Source organism: Stegodyphus dumicola, chromosome 8, assembly GCF_044657685.1.
Source record: "Stegodyphus dumicola isolate Sdum_Otavi_A_Nest chromosome 8, ASM4465768v1".
Lineage (NCBI taxonomy): Eukaryota > Metazoa > Arthropoda > Arachnida > Araneae > Eresidae > Stegodyphus > Stegodyphus dumicola.
Window position 1 is genome coordinate 76,503,604 of NC_140775.1, and position 12,563 is coordinate 76,516,166.

The following is a 12,563-nucleotide window of genomic DNA, read 5'->3' on the forward strand; positions in this document are numbered from 1 at the left end:
GGCCGCACCAAACGTATATAAATATATTTATATATATATATCCACTCTGTTACCCGGCTCAGTGATCTCAGTTTCTTTACTCTTATATGTTTGTAAATGGTACATTTTTTGCTTTAAAAATGATTGAATTATGTTGTTGTTATCTTCCGGTTAAGGATTTATGACTTTATTAAATCTGTGAGCAATATTTTTAGAATTATCAGCAATTTTAAAGTTGTTTAATTGCCGCTAAGCCTGTTTTTAAAGGCGGCCATTGATGCTTACATTTGAAACAGGAGACTAGTGGATTTGTTGCCAAACTAGAGAAACTTAGCTTCGCAACAACAAAGATAACGCATTCATTTATTATTGCCAATTAAATCATGCTTAATTCTTTCTGGAATTTTTTCGACGAAGTAAGTGTTTGAGATTTACTTCGTAATTTTTAATATAGATATTTTGAGTTTTTATGTATTTTTGCCTTCTCGCGAAGTGAGAGCTGAATTAATTAAATGCGAAATACTCAATTGTCTGTGAAAAACTGTTTCTTTTTTGTTTTGTTTGCTTAATTTCTTTTATACATCATTCTAGCTTTATTATGTATTTGAATAGATAATGTGGCAACGATTAGATAATTCTATTCTTTAAATGATATAAATTTTGTGCATTATGAGTTCTAATATGAACGAAATATATACGTCTAATGTTATATAATTATTGGATTATATAACAGTGAACTTAGTTTCCGTTATATAATTATTATATAAGTTAACTGTTACATAATTATTAAGTGAATCTAGCGCCAGAGTGTCGCTATGGTAAACAAATACTAGAGTGAATTTTGAAGAATGGATTTATTCTATTGTGGTTTATGCGCTGTCGGCGAAGTAGATTTAATTCAATCCAATAAGTTTAAATGAAATGCAAGAAAAAATGCTTATAATTCAATATTCCAATTTAATATTCCAATACAAGGAAGTCATGTGGTGTACACATCAGATTTTTTTACAATTATCAAAGCGTATACTATGATTATGGTAAATAAAAAATAAAGAGGCCAGAAAAAAGAAGTAAAGAAGTAACCTATGAGAAAAATGGGTATTGACAGATTATAATTTAAATTGTGTGAGTTTCTTAACAAAAAGATTTATCTACCGAAGAAAAAAAAATTACTCCCTTGATGGGAGAGGACCCTGTAACATACAGTATAAAATATAATAGAATTCAGAAGAGATAGATATAATATAATTATTTAATTCAGAAGAAATACGTTAGCTCAACAGAATGTATCGCACTATGTAATGTTATTATCATTTCATTTTGGGTGACTAATCTTTGTATACACTTACGTGCGTTCGACATAAAAATAAACAATTACATTATATTGCATTATTTTATATACATTATATGATATGACAGGAAGTGGAGCTACACGTAAAAAATATTTTCCAAAGTGGAATTCTTAACACATAAACATAACAGAAACATTGGAAGAAAATATATTTCAAATAATAAATATCCAAACACTAGGAGCAGTATACGCCGCAGACAGCATTTCTTTGTTGACACATCATGTAATGGTATGGTTGTGAGTTGATATTCCCCAAAATAAATCATTTGTTTTATTTCCGTCTCATTTTTCAAGGAAACAGAAGCGCCATTTTCGGATTCGATTTTTCACGAGCAAGGTATAGAAAAATTACTAACACAATGGGCTTTGCCGAAGTTACGTACTTTCAATTTTTTAAATGCCAGAGGTTTGCAAGATTATTTAAAATTCTAGAAATTTGCGTTGTTTTGCATTAATGATTCATAATTACTCTACTGCCTGTCATTTTATGTATTTCTGATAACATATTCATCTATCTAAATCATTATCTTTCATTTTAATTATAGTAATACAGACTTGCATGTATGAAAAATTTTAATTTGTGAAAGTAATTTTTCAAACATCTTACTAGCTCTATAATGTTTCGAATATGAAATCTGAAAATAATTTTACATTTCTTCCATCACCTACAGTTTTAGTTTAAGTTATATTAGATCTTTCTTGGATAGTTTTATATTGCTATACTGAGATAACTGTTGAAATTATCAATGGAAAACATTCAAATGAATAAAGTTAATGGGATGTACTTTATTAAAATATTCCTTTTTATGTGTCTTCTGACTAGTTTAAATTGCGTGATTTTATGACTTCATCTCTATATGAATTATATAAAATTTTAAATTTTTAAATTGATTTCGCAATTTTCTTCGTCTGTTTAAAAATTTCCAAGTTGAAACCAGTACATTATATTGCTTAGTTTTTTTTTTTTTTTTTTTGCATTATGAAGAGAATTTTATTCAAGTATACGCAAGAGACAAAACGCGATCATGCCTTAATTATTGCAGATTTTGTGGAAAAAGACTTACTCCCCTTAACAGGTGAGCCTTCTTCTGTGGGATCATTAATAATTAATATCTTTTTTCATGCATGTCCAAGTATTTTGAGATTTTTAATATGTATTCCATTGTAATTTAAAGCTTCTACTAAGCATTTGGTTTTTAGTTTTATCTCAATATTCTAAAGAATTAACATTTTTGGTAAGATTTGTTTTACAATAGTTTTTCCCCTTCATTTCCTAAAGGATAATATAAAATAAAAAAAATATTAATTACCTCTCTCGCTGCATATATAGTAGGGAGGGCCGAAAAAGCTTTTTCTTTATTTTTCTGTCGCTATACCATGCAAAAGTTGCCTGCCATCTAGCTATGCAAAACGAAAAAAAAATGTTTTCATAAAAAACAGACCTTCCGTTCTCGTATCGCTCTCGAAGCTTTGAAAAATGACGAAATTTTAATGATTTTCATAACTTTTTATAGTTGCTAAAATCAATTAATTTTCTATGATTACAACTATCATAATGCAGTTGTTCTTAATATGAAATTTGGGGCATGAGCAAAACGAGCGAAGTTTGAAACCTGTAATTTCAAATTATTTATTACTTGTGAAAAAATTTTAAAAAAACGCAAGTTTCTTTTTTAAAAACTACTATATTCTGTAATTTCTGATAATTTTACGTTTAGGTTTTAGTAAACAAATGGTAAATATACTTATCATTTTGAATTTGAATTCTTATTTTTAAATGCTGGCATAATACATCGTTTTAAATAAGCCGTCTCTAGTGTCAGTGCCATACACCATTTTAGATGCTTCGATAACGAGTTTGACACGCCATTCTAGAGCCTGGGTGTGACAAGGAAAGCTCTGGAAATCCAGTTGTAACGATGCGCCAGTCTTTAATAGATTTTTGATGTCCTCATCCGTAATGTTCCTTAACAGTCGAGAAGGAGGGATATTGCAACGATCTCACCAAATGATGTTGACTTAGTGTGTTGGTTAGAAGTTAAGATTTGGCAAGTTAAAGTATCGAATAATCTTTTCTTTGAAAAAGCTCGGGCTTTCAACAACAGGCGCAGCCCTAGATCTGTGATATGTCTTCTTTCATCCATCGTTGCAAGAATAAAATTTTACTGATGAACAAAGAAAGCATTTTTCTGAATTAGTGGGTTGATGGCTTGAGGTAAATTTTGAGTTAGATATCATGATGTTATGATGGCTTCAGAAACTATTTTTAGACGATCTGTGAAATTTTTGCTGTTTTAGATTTTAAACCAGAGAAGTGTGTAACAATTCAGAATAAAATGTATCAACTACCTAATTTCATCAAAATATTTTTCTAAGCTCAGGCAGAAACTATACAATGATTTTTGTAGAGAGAGAACCTAGCCGATATATGCTGATTCTGTTTTTTGTGTGAGGGAATAAGGATCCACATTTTAAATTCTTCGAAAACGCTTTAAATTAATTCTTTAAATTACAATCTTGTCGTCTTTACTTCCATCAAAGTATTGTTTGCTTAATAGATTGATTCGACAACATATTATATTCGTTATTAAGAGTTTTTCCTGTTCTGATTTTATTTCTGTCAACGACGTGAGAATTGTCTGTTATAGACATAATTACATAATATTTAAAATTACACAACACAGTTACATAATACTTGATAGTTATATTCATTTTTTAAAAGATTTCCAACAAAAATTACGAAATATTGCTATTTTTACAAACAAAATGTGTTTTGTAGCTTTTTGTGAGAACAAATAATTTGAAATTACAGGTTTCAAACACTATTTGTGTTCCTTATGTCTCAAACTCACATTAGGATATACAATTTTTTCAATAGTAGTGAGTTTAGTAGCTATCAAAAGTTGACGGAAAACTTCAAAATTTTACCATTTTTTCAAAACTTTGAGAGTGATGCTCGATCGGAAGATATAATTTGATTTGATTTTCATTTTTCATTTTGCTCAGGTACGTGATAGGTTACGTTCCCGTGGTACAGTGATTAAAAAATAATCAAAAATTGTTTTTTTTTGGCTAATCATAATATATATATGTAATAAAAACAAAGTCAGAAGTAACTGAAGAGCAGGAGGAGGAATTTTGATGGTGTAGAAGTGTTGATCGATAATCAGTAGAAAATTTGAGGCGAAGGCAGATTAAATCTTCAGTTTTATTTTCAGCAACATGTTGCGGGTACACACAAGTCGGCACATTAAATGTGCCTGTTCAAAAGGGCTTACAATTTTGATAGATTTGCAGCAAAAAGGAAGAAGCACAGACTACAGTCCAGCTAAGGCAAAGCGTAGAAAGAAAGGGCGTAATGTTCATGATGGAATCTGAAGTCAAACTGAGTTAGTTTTGGTTCTCAAAGCATTTTTTCAGATAGTTAATATTGCTGTAAAATTATTATTGGCTGCTTGAGTTTTAGTTCAATTTACATAACCAGAATTACGTAAGAGTCATATGACATAGATTTTTTTTTCGAAATGACGCAGTGCAAATAGATGTTGCTATTTTTAGAATAGGGACGGGAAGTTAATTTATTTACGCTACTAATTTAATCTTTTACATATTCTTTATTTTTCTTACTCATAAAATGAGAACCTCCAACATTATTTTACATCAAGAGTATAAAAGGTACAACTGTAAAGAGGTAATTAAAGGCCTCTGTTTAGGAACCAGTACTCGCTCAACATACTCAACAAACAATCACCCATAATTTTAACATGGCTTTACCATAATTTCATATTACTTATCTGTACTAATTTCACTTATATTTACATCTAATTCAATTTTAGAATAACTATAAAATTCGCATTCAAAATTTTCAACAATTTTTAAAAAATTCAAATTCAAAATTTCAAAAATATAAAAACTTATCGTAATAGCCTTCCCTAAAAATAATTAAAAATTTAAGAATTCTTTACTTGCTTTACTAAATTATTAGAATTCAAATTTTCTGATATTATTAAATTATATTTCTTTATATCACAGTGTTCATTTTTAATGTCCAGTTTATTAAGGAAAGAAATATCAGTTCCCAATGTAGATTCAGTTACGCAAAAGCAGAAGCGAAAATAATTTTCTGGCACCTAATTTCAGTGTAAATTTAATCCCATAACTGCGAATTTATTCGCATAAGAGCCGGTTCAAGATATGCAGTTCGATGACCTAGAAAGCACTGGAATGATTTGAACGTTAGCACTCGGAAAACATTGTCATTTTACTGTAAACAAACGCTGAATTAATTTTGAAAGGAAGTACTCGCAGCAAATCTATGATTCGATTTTTTTCACATTTTTATATTGCTGTTGAATTACGTTGCACTTATTAAATCCCCGCATATGCTAGATTAAATTTCGAAGAAGAATGGATTTTGACTTGAAACATTTAAAACTTTAAACACGACTTGCTGATTCCAGGTTGCGTACATAGATTGACGGAGCGAAAGATATCTTGAAGATTATAATATGAAGGCATTAATTAAATAATTCGCTTTCACAGTCGGTGCCACAATTTGGATGATAACACTTCTGTGAAGAACAGGCAGACTTTCGTGATTTAAAACACTTTTTCCATTATGAATTTCCATTACACATGAAAGTTTGAAGAGATTGTTGGTTATTACAGACATTTCCAATGGAATTCCAACTCACAGGATATGTGTCCTGTCGACTCAGTTGTAATATATTCAGGAGCAGGAATTTTGTTGGCTTAGTGTGTGTGCTCCATAATGACTAGGAAATTGTAGGCGAAGGCAGAATAAATCTTCAGTTTTATTTTCAGCAACATGTTGCGGCTACTCATAATTCGGCACATTAAATGAGCCTGTTCCAAAGGACTTACATTTTTGATAGATTTGCAGCAAAAAAGAAGAAGACGACAGACTACAGTCCAGCTAAGACAAAGCGTAGAAAGAAAGTGTGTAATGTTCAGGATGAAATCTGAAGTCAAACTGAGTTAGTTTTGGTTCTCAAAGCATTTTGATTGGATAGTTAATATTCCTATAAAATTATTATTGGCTGCTTTAGTTCAAGTTACATCACTAGAATTACGTAAGAGTCATATGACATAGATTTGTCTCGAAATGAAGCAGTGCAAATGCTATTTTTATAATGGAGAAGGGAAATTAATTTACGCTGCTAATTTAATCTTTTACATAATCTTTATTTTTCTTACACATACACACACACACACACACACACACACACATATATATATATATATATATAGCAGAAATTAAAATGTAACTAATTCCATATGAAATATTGTAATTAAAGTACGCTTCTCTCCTTGGTTTTTGTCAATTAAAACTGCGTTTTTTGTTCTATAAACTTACTTTAAATAACACGGTATTGGTATGTTAAATCTGTCTCATACTTCTAATTCTCCGAGCAGCTCGACTAGAAATGTAAATTGGATGACATGTAAATAGGTAATTTAAAGACTCATAGTTTGGAAGAGCACAGTGTTATTTGTTTCGGGATAGAGTCTCCTGTTATCCACGCTAATTTTCTGTGTACTTAACTGGCTTTCATCATTATATCGGCTAAGGGATCGTATATAATTAAAAGCCTGGTTATTAAGTATTTAATTTACTAAATTTGCAAACTTGGTGCTGTTTGAAAATGAGACAAAATTGTCTCATTTTCAAACAGCACCAAGAATGGTAATTAAAGGGTTGCATTTTTAACTGTAGGAGTTGGATAGTAGGAAATAAAATTTTAGTTTGTATGACGTTAATCCTAGACCTTTAAATTAAAATTATAGGATGATACTTCGTCTGGGAGATTATTTTAAGTTATCAATGAGATTAAACTTACAGATTATTACGGTTACTTATGTCCAAAACGACAGTAAAAATAGATAAATTTTTTAATAAAGTATTTCATTCGCAGGTCTGTATATACATCTAACTAAGTTGCAGAATTTGTATAAAGAGCTATTGATACTAAATTTCCAAAATGACATTGTTTAAATATAACATATAAAATAAGAGAAATTTGAGAAATTTGACTAACAAAGGAACATATCCGCCGTCATAAAATACAGAATGAATGAGTTTTCGCTTTTATTTAATTATATGAATGTATACCTCCAACGGCGAACACTGTGAAACTAAATCATAAATTTCCAGCTAACCATGGTTAATGGCCGAATGGAAAAAGAGCTGAATACTGATAATTCCAATTCAAATCCCGGCTAACTGGATACATGGACGATTTCTTAGATTCCCTCATATGTGACATAGATGCGAGACAGTTATCATTCGAAATTTTTCCAAGAATTCGAAATTTTCCTCACCTCCGGCATATAAGACTCCTATGCTTTACTGTAATAAAACAAACCATATTAAACAATTAATCTTTGATGCCTTGATGATTGTTTGTTGAGAGGAAAAAACCTACAATCTGAATTATGGTTTCCTGGTAGTTATACCGTGTTAAATATTGCAATGACAGAAATATTTCTTATACATTAAACTAATGTATATTATTTTTCGAGTATTTCATAAGCTTAGTTTTAAGTTTGCTTTAATAAAAATGCTGTGTGACGTATATCAATTTAAATGTGTTGTTCAGGGGTTCTAAGAATAACCATTTTTTTATTTGAAGTGCGAAATATCGCTTATGTAATCTGAACGCAAAACAAAAGTGAAGTATTGAAGCGTCATAGAGTAAGAGTGGAATATCAATCGAATTTCTAGATATTTTCCTAAAAATTTATAGATTATACTATATATTATATATGAACCTTAACAGCATAAATTTTATGTAAATATTTATAAGACTAAAACATTAAAATTTTGGAAAGATGAGAGATATTTCTTCCAGAACAACAATTTACATTGGATGCTTCGAACAGCCAATATTTCGTGCGAAGTTGCGAAAATAATTTTAGTGTTTTTTATCGCGCTGAAATATGCCTAAACAGCTTCAGTGTTATGTTAATTAATAATATATCTTTTACTTTTCAAAACATAATTTTAGAATAAGAGCAATTATTTGTTCTACTTTGCTAATGCCTGTTGAGCAACTGCAGTCATCTGCGGTGTTTTACACATTCGATGATTCATACCTTAAAAGTAAAGCCAGTAGCTATTTCAAAACATTGGAAGCACGCTAGCTTCAATTCATTGCAAAATAGCGGAGAAAAAATGTATTTTTACTATTCTTTGCAATGAAAATGAATCTGAAAACTGCATATTTCAGCAATAATAAAAATTTCATTAAAAATACTTTGTGAAATTAAATGCTCCTTAGATTCCAAATCAAGATTTCTCAAAATATTTTTATTCCTCCCTTCTTTTTGATGAAATCAAAATTTAAAATATATTTTAAATTAAAAAAATTTTAATCTGTTGCTGTGACAATATTATTTTATGACTTTGTTATAATTGATAATTTCTGTGCATTCATTAATAGTACAATTCATAATAATGTAATTTATCGATTTATTAAAAATAGGTACGGTAATAAAACCGAAACATTGCCCCCAAAATTAAATAATGCTATTATAGATATCGCAAAACATAATTTTTTAAGAAGTTAAAGAACGATCCTAAGATATTTTGCATCATGTAGACGTAATATTTCTATTTACATAGATAAAACTCTTTACCTAAATATTTATAAAACATGACATTTCAAAATACCTCTTCGAAACCAATACTTCTATAATATCACCCAAGTGGATAGGTATTAGCAGAACTCTCATGCAAATAACCATTTGAAATATTGTTTCAAAACATGATGAATACAATGTGGATTTGCATTTAAGATGAATCGATAAATATAAGATAAGCACGCTTAACAACTACCTAATTATTTGTTGGAAAATTTATTTCCTTTAGTCCCTTTCATTTTGGTCTTTTTCATTTACCACGAATGCATTCTTTATGTAACCAGCATTTTCGAATAACATCACCATGTTTTTTAAATTGATAATAAGTTTCGCAAAGCATTTAACTTTTAAAATATATTATGTAAGTTTTACACATTATCGCAAATTGTAAATAAGGTATTATTTATGTTTCATTTCATTAAAAAGCATTTGCAGGTTGAAAAAAAAAGGTTCTAAGTTTTAAAAATTAAGGGTAAGTAGATTTTATACCAAAAAGTATTTCTACGTCTGCACCTTTCAATTTGGAGACATTTTTTGCTAATGCAAGCATTTTGAAAACAACGAAGCCTTTTAGTAACGAAGTCGTTGTTGATTGTAACAATTAATTTCTACTAATTCAGCTTCTAAATGAAGAAACAATATATTTTTTCTCTTATTAATCTTATATACCTAAAGGTGACGCGTTGTTATATGCGTTGAAAATAGCTTATTTACCAATTTAAATACACTGTCTAACGTATCTGGTACGAATATTTTTCGACACTTTTGGAAACATTACTAGGAACATCCATGAATTTTAACTATGACAACTAATATCGCTTCTTCTTTACATTTATTGCCGAGCGAGGCTAATCTCAAACAGGAGCAGCAGAAATAATATTTAAATAATAATATCGGTTAGGTAGCAGTGTATAGAATAAGGCTTTAAAATTATACTCATGTTCAGTACTAGTTTTTATTTCGAAATGCATAGAAGAAATCTAGCAGTAGCCAAATTTAGAAGTTATAATTCAAAGATAGAAGTGATAAATGAATAGCAGCCATAAAAAAGTTATCTACATCTTTGCCTTCATTGGTGTTATCATACACATAAATGTTTCAATATGAAATTTTGAAACATTGCTTGTGGACATAAAATTATATAACATTTGAATATTTGGATTGCTTGTGGACATAAAAATACATAACATTTGAATATGTGAATATTAGCCTTCCCATATGCCTGTTAAATGAAAAATTGTTTTTATTTAATTGGCTTAGTTACTAGAAATATGTTTGTTAGTAAGTCGTTAAGAACTGTTAATTTTTTTTTTCAAAATAAAAATCATATGATTACAAAGAGGTACTTTGACTTTAGTTATTGTTTGATATTAAATGTGATAAGATATCGATATAGATACAAGAGTTTAGAACATATTAAAAGTCGTTATAATATTATGAATTTTTTTCTGAATCAGTTAGGTGGATAATGATGAGGATTTTCTAATTCATCTGATAAAAGTATTTTTCCTTCGTTTTGATGGAAGTTAGTGCATTTCTTATTAATATTTTTTCAAGTTCTCTAAAATAACATGCGAAAAGCGAAAAGCCGTTATAAATCGCAGACGCTCAGAATCCGACTAATGACAGCCACACTCAGATAGTGTTTAATAACAATAACGATGATATTTATGAAATAAATTTATTTTGAAATGAATCCTTTTTTCCCAAAATGCTTATACATTTTTCAAAAGATCTATTTAGTGCTTGCATAAAACAAATCGAAATAACCAAGCCTCAGGAATTATAAGGCATATAATAATTTGATAAGGAACATTAACGAAATAAATGCGAAGTTTAAAAATTTAAAACCTTAGTTAAATTGTAGGTTTATTACTTTAACAAAATTCCATGTAATTTTTGTATTTTTGAAAACTAGAAAATGATGATTAAGCTTGAAAATTTATTGTAAAGAATCGCCTGCACACTCCAGAAAATCTATTCAAATAAAATAAACCTTACGGATTCTGCTTCTTACCAACTGCCATCCGAAACGCAATCCTCATCTCGGACGTAGACAGGGATTGATTAGACTGTATCCTCTCGCGGCGAGTTGTGATTCGGTTCGTCTTCCTCCGCACACCGAAGCAACAAGCTCAAGTAGTTCCCCTAGTTTGCCCCATCTCTTTCATAGCAACCACTGAGAGTAGATTCTTCATTCTCTTGCTTCAGCTGTAGACGTTCGGTTAGAGAGGGAGCAGCATCCTTCTCTTCTTCGAATAAAGTTGTTTGTTTTCTTACCATCCTGAAGGGGAAAATTAGTGGCGAGAACTTAAGAATTAGGTGCGAGGATATCGATAGGTGGTGCGCGAAATGATTGATCCCCTTTCTGATTTCTGACTGGGCTTCTCGATAATGTTTTTGGAGAGGTGTATTGGAACTTAAAGGGACCGGTGAGTGGACATATTTTGTTATCCTTTTATTTTTTAATATCGATCATTTTTCTTAAGAGTATAGTTAACTGAGTAAAGAAAGGGTTCAAAATGTTGTGCATCAGGTGTTTTTATAGGCTCAACAAGTACGAAATGTGGCAAATACGCTGACCGAAAATAAAATTGCGAAAAATTTAGAAGTAAATTCATGTATTGATCCCCATTTATATTTTTATTGAGAAAATATAGCATGTCTTTGATTTGTCATTATATTGCTAGTAAATCAGTTATCATTAAACAAGTTGCAGTTTTTTTGTTTCTTCTGCATTTAAGGTGTAATTTTGTGTTTACAGTTTCTCGCTATTAATGCTTTATATCCTACTTGCATTTTTTACCATGTAAAGAAATAAATTAATATGATATTTACAAATTTATAGTTGTACATATAAGCATGTGTATTACATGCGTTATGTATATGTATTAGTATTATGTACATGCGTTATGTATGTATATGTTACATGCGTTATGTATATGTATGTATATATAATGTATATATATCAGCATACATATGCTTGTATATATTAGTATAATACATATATGTACTATATATGCATGTGTATGTGTATACACATATAATATGAGACGATTTTCTTGTAGAGTGCCTTCAATTTTCAAACTTAAATATATAATTGAAATAAAACACCATTTTTTTTCGTAAGATACGCTTAAAAGAATGTTTTAGGTATAAGGTTGTATGTGGGGCATTATATATATGTGTGTGTGTATATGTAAAGAAAAATTAAGTTTACTAATGTAAGCATAAAGAAAATATTTAATAATATTAGATTTCATATTTACAACCAAGTTTATAAAATTCAGCAAACATATGAATACCAAAAATATGTTAAATACATAACATATTTGGATAAACCACAAAAACAAATTGCACATGTGTGAATGTTCAGGTAAAAACTAATATACCTCAGCAATGAACCAAAAACATCCGCATATTTCCAGTTAATTTAGATCCCAAGATAGAAATGGTATGAAAATATAGATATCATTAAACATATTTAATGAATAGTGAAATTATCATAAGTCTCATGAAGGCCGATATATGTCTAAGTCTGTTAGCTGCGTTTTCAATGTCACCAATTCGC

At 29.5% G+C, this 12,563-nt stretch overlaps 1 protein-coding gene across 5 annotated transcripts in view; it reads left to right on the top strand.

The window, feature by feature from the left end:
• The first annotated feature begins 11,162 nt into the window (after window positions 1–11,162).
• LOC118182039 (uncharacterized) overlaps window positions 11,163–12,563 on the top strand; it is a 670,352-nt gene continuing 668,951 nt past the window's right edge. For all 5 annotated transcript variants that reach the window (XM_085822013.1, XM_085822012.1, XM_085822011.1 and 2 more), the window contains exon 1: window positions 11,163–11,424. The gene's annotated coding sequence lies outside the window, so the exon portion shown is untranslated. The remainder of the gene's footprint in view (window positions 11,425–12,563) is intronic.